The sequence below is a fragment of the Pseudophryne corroboree genome, chromosome 1, assembly GCF_028390025.1.
Source record: "Pseudophryne corroboree isolate aPseCor3 chromosome 1, aPseCor3.hap2, whole genome shotgun sequence".
Taxonomy (NCBI): domain Eukaryota; kingdom Metazoa; phylum Chordata; class Amphibia; order Anura; family Myobatrachidae; genus Pseudophryne; species Pseudophryne corroboree.
The window spans coordinates 421,960,266-421,965,830 of record NC_086444.1 but is presented as its reverse complement, the minus strand read 5'-3'; positions in this window follow the sequence as shown (position 1 = coordinate 421,965,830).

The window sequence follows — 5,565 nt, the reverse complement described above, 5'->3', positions numbered from 1 at the left end:
TTTAGTGGTTGCAGAGCCAGTTCTAATTTTTGGCCCAGGCAGTGTTGGGCTCTTCTGGCTTTCTCAGATGTGGCTCAGGCGTGACCTATGGAGAAGCTGCGACATGACATCCTAGGACACACAACTGCACCATGCATCACCATTATATCTGAGTGTGCTTTGGCAATATTTAAATCTTGATCAGTGTGCTGCAAGATGTAAAAGGGTGAAAAGCAGAATCATCACCATGTTGTTATAAAAACGCCCCAAAAGCGCCGAAAGACGTGCATTGGTGGAGGGTCTGCTGGAGGGGCCCCAGTTCGCTACCCCTCCCCAGTATGCCTTTGCTATAGCCAGTGGCAGTATGCCATCTTCAATGGCCAGAGTGCCAGAGTCTTTGCTCTCTAGTGGCTAGCATCATCTTCCCAAATATCACTGGAATGATGGCACTGGCCGGGGAGGGGACACCTGCCTCCTAAGATTGTTCTACCGGGTAGGTGTCATCTGAATTGGGGGTACTATTGTGTGAACATATCCATCCTTGTGAGACCATATACCTTTTTGTTTTGCAACTAGGGGGGTGCCTAATCCCTTGCACTGGTCCTGGCTCTGCTTAATGGGGAGGGGGGAATGAGTTCCACCACTCCAAGACCACTTTAAGCACTGCCAGGTACAATGTATAAATGCAGAAATTTTTCTGCACTTGAACAAGGGGTTCTTTTAGCCTGAAATGTCTGCTTCTTCTGTTACGTTTGCCTGCTTTATTAAAAAAAAAAAAAAACTCTGTTGAGCATGTTTTGTTTGGTGCAACAATTCACTGGCATGTAGACTTACTTTTGCGACAGTAGAACTTGCCACTGCTGTGAGCCTGTGTAGCAGACTGTAACTAGGACACCCGAGAACGGGTGAAGGGGGCGTGGAGGAATGGCAGCGCCTCCTAAACACCCCCTCTCCGGAAGAATAGCTTTCTTGGCGCTGGGAGCCACTCAGGGGGCAGTGTTGAACATTTGTCCTCCTCAACGGTGGCCAGACCGTTTTTTGGGGTTGCTGCGTGATGTCACACACAGCCGTTCCGATAAAGAAAATGGTGGCAGTGTGGCTTCATATGCAGGGGGCATCTCCTATTCCCTGTTCAGAAATGCGATTGCAAATAGATTGCGATCACAATGTTGGGCGGGACTTGGAGGGTGATTCAGGTCTGGTTGCATATTCTGCTAATAATAAGCAGAACCTACATCCTGGTTTTGGCATGCTGAATGTCCTGCCCAGTGGTTCATGAACTTTTTTGAATCATGACTCCCTAGAGTATCAGAATTTGTTTCACGGCCCCCCTAGGCCAAAGTTTCTTATTGAGACATTCAGGAAAAAATATAAAATGAAGTAAATTGTGTTTATAATATGTCATCCTTAGGTTCAGTTATGTGATGAGGGACTGGTTTTGCCAATTTAATTAAGTATAAATAATTTTAATTGGTCCTGGACCACCAAACTATGGGCACCACTGCAAGGCCCCCCTTACACCCCCCCCCCTCCTTTCCTGGGGCACCCCAGGGTGTCACGGCCCCCAGTTTGGAAACTACTGCCATAAAATAAACTTTTTTTTTTAACTACATGTAATGTACCTTAAATCTCAGTTCCTATAAGGTTTTAAATCCTTGTATACAGTAAACTACACATATACGCAGTATGAGTCAGACGCATGTGCAGTACTTTTCAATATGTGCCTCAGATTATTCGGAATCTGAATTAGGCCCACAGTGCGGCCCTGACACCAGCTCCATTCAGTGTCTAACTGTGACAGAGGGGAGGCTGAGCTCATACCTGCCTCACCTCTGGTTTCTCCCTGACAGTCCCTGTATTTCCAGTGGAGCACTGAAAATTTATAACTATCTTCTCTGTATTCTAATATTTGTTATAGGCAAAACTCTGGAGTATACTGGAGTATGACAAGCGAGGCTCTGCCTCCCCTGCCTGCAGTCACTGCTGCACACAATTATATACATGTTACATGCACGTTATGTACTAATCTAATGCATTTACTGTATAACATGTGCAACTTTCCCTGGGCTCTGCTAACAGCTAGCTGTGTAGTATTTAAACTAAACTCTCAGTGGCAGTAACTTGAAATGTACTCAAGGGTACTTATTCACCCAAAGCGTGAAGTGTGGAACCGTAAAAATGTAAAGACATAGGGGAGACTAAATATAGGAAGGGTCTGAAATAGGTAGAGGAGCTGAGGGAGCATGTTCATCTGTAACGAGTTCATTCTGCCTATTCATTAAATGAAATGGCTAGACCAAAGAAATCAAATCCGACTTAATTTGATCTAAAATAGGGGGGAAATTAGCCTGGAATAGCCGGTGGGTATGGCGGATAGAGTGAATTAAATCTATGGCTCTCCTAGTATTGTCAGATGCCTGACGACCAGGAGTGAAACCCACATAATCTGGGTGGACCAGATGGGTAAGAAAAGGGGCTAAACGATTGGTCTAAATTTTTGCATACACAATGCAAAACAATGGGATAGGAACCAACTGGTGGCGCAAAAAAACAAAATGGGTCAAAACAAAAGGTACAAATTACCTAGACACAGCTGAGACTATGCAATGTCCTTATTGGTCAAAAGTCCAGAGTCCAAGGAATTCTCCAATATGCTTCTCGTGAATGTCCAAAACCAAATGGTGACATGTAAAGAAACACAAATGGTATACACTAGTTCAGTGTCAACATTTCTATACCATTTGTGTTTCTTTACATGTCACCATTTGGTTTTGGACATTCACGAGAAGCATATTGGAGAAGTCCTTGGACTCTGGACTTTTGACCAATAAGGACATTGCATAGTCTCAGCTGTGTCTAGGTAATTTGTACCTTTTGTTTTGACCCATTTTGTTTTTTTGCGCCACCAGTTGGTTCCTATCCCATTGTTTTGCATTGTATATGTCCTTCAGGTGTGTGTGGTGACACATCAGGGTAAGGCACCACTAAAGGCCGCAATAGAGTGCGCAGGATTTTTACCTTGAATCTAATTGCATAAATTTTTGCATACGTTTTACAGTCTACATTTAGCAATGAAATCGGTCTGTAATGAAAGCATAGTGTGTGGTCTCTGTCAGGTTTTGGAAATTACCACTATATCGATTTGTGCAGAGGAATTCTATGACTCTTTATAATCTCAGGATGAAACGAATTTCAGCAATAAATCTGTATTTTGGGATTGGCTACAGACTACTAAAATGCAGTTTGATTACCTCCTCCAGTGGATTACTTCTGCTGAGGTATTCCAAGCGATCAATGGTTTGAAACAACAAAATCACCTGCCCCAGACAGCTCCAGCGGCTAATTCTTCACTATCCTCCATGAATGTTATCCCTCCCCCCATACTCACTTTTTTAAATAATATTATTAAATCTGACCGAGTCCCCCCCCCCCCCAATCTAGTAATTTGGAACCACCTGTTTTCCTCACCCCTTCATTCACTCCACTTTTCCTTAACCCTACAGCAGGCCTGGCCAACCTGTGGCTCTCCAGCTGTTGCAAAACTACAAGTCCCATCATGCTTTGCCACAGTTTTGCTATTAGGGAAAGCTATAACTGTGACAGGGCATGCTGGGATGTGTAGTTTCACAACATCTGGAGAGCCACAGGTTGGCCAGGCCTGCCCTACAGTCTTCTCCACCGTTCTCTCTACAGCTTGGCTAACCCAGATACTGGCTAACCACTTCATGTCATCTTTGTTCAGTATTCAATGAGGGACGCAGCAGGGCTGCCCGCTGTTGCCTTTGCTTTTTGCCGTGGAGCTGGAGCCATTGGTTGTTACCTTCTAAATTGAAGTATCTTGGTATTTACATCCTAGCCAAGTTGTCCCAACTTTCTTCCAAGATGGAAAAATAGGTACCCAGCTTTTCTAATTGGATGGATCTCCCTTTTCTCTCCTGGGTCGAGTGGCAGTGGTTAAGGGCATACTGTTACCTACACGGTCTTATTCCCTATATATGCTCCCCCATCACAGTCTCTAGATCTGATGCCATGCCTAAGCTCTTCCTTTATTTGGAAATGTAAGAAATCTTGCCTGCCTCGGCAGTGAGCTTTTTTACCTAAGCATCAGGATGGCCTGGGTGTCCCCGATGTCTTTGCCTTTGTTTGCCTGGCTCATTTTCAGTAAACTCACTGACTGGCTTCTCATAGTTATTTATTAACAGGGTTTTTTTTTTTATGTAGTGCTGCATACTCCGTTGCGCTTCATTATTTAAAACAACAGTGAGGAAACAAAACTGAGTAATAACAGACAGATGGGTGGTATTCAGTTTGCCGGCTGACGGGATTCCAGCGAACAGTATACCGGGAATTATGTCTATTAAAAATGTGTTTTATCTGGAGGGCGCCTAATGAGTTTTCACCAGTTACAAGAGCAAATTACCCTTCCACGTTCACATTTCTATACTGTATGTACCTCCAGGCTAGACATTACATACATTCTCTCTGGATGCCTCCTACCACACTCTGCACCTATTACTTTACATGAGTTGCTAGGTTTTCCTCTCATCCACATATTTAAAATCAGCTACTTACATATTGTTTTACAAAAAAATAGGAAGGGTATCTATAGTCCATTCCCTCCATTCACAAGTTAAAATACTCTAGAGTTTTGAACATACAGGATAATATCTTTTATGACAGATTACTTAATGTGCCTTATATCCCCCCTCCCTTATTGCCTCTGTTTTAATATATCTTTATATACATATCCTTCCCTACCAGAGGCACTGTGATTTACTGTGCCTCTTTGTGCATATACATACCCTACATCTCACCCATCTCTGCTCCACCCCAGGATGGCTCTTGTTCCATTTTGACTGTCTTTTCCAGTTTTCTACCATCTCCTTGCTTCTGCCCTACTCTTCATAGTCTATTCTCCTGTCATACTATTGCTATGTTGTCAGATGTTTTTCTTAGTACAACCATACTGCATTTTCTCTTTTTCATCTTATATAGGTTTTTTATTGTAAAATCTTTATTGTACAATGTATTGTCTGCTTCCAATTAGCTAATTATAATAACATCGCTTTAGTATAGCAGAAGTGCACCCCTTTCCCCTTCTCTTTTTTTTGGTTAATGCTTTATCTTGTCAGTCTTGTTTTATTACATTTTATATATAGTAACAGGGGTCCTCATTCAGATTGGATCACTAATGAGACAGAAATTGCGATTTTTGAAGAAACGCATGTGAAGAGCCGCCCAAAAAGGTAAAAGACGCCCATTGATGCATTCACAAATTTGTGTATGCATTCGTATAATTGTGATGCCTATGCAGATATCAAGTACCATCAACAGATTTGGTTGACCCATGCATATACAGGATATATGCGGCTACAGTCGCAGTGGCGGAATGTTTTTAATCGCAGCAATTGCAGCTGACGTCAGATGCATGCCCCAAAAACAGCCAAGACACGCCTGTGTTTTTCCAACCACTCCCCACAAACACCATGTAAACTCCCACAAACTATCACGTTTCAGTTTTATGCAAACTGTTTTCAAGACAGTTTAAAAACAGTTTGAATAAAACCAGGGCTGTTTCTAGCCAAT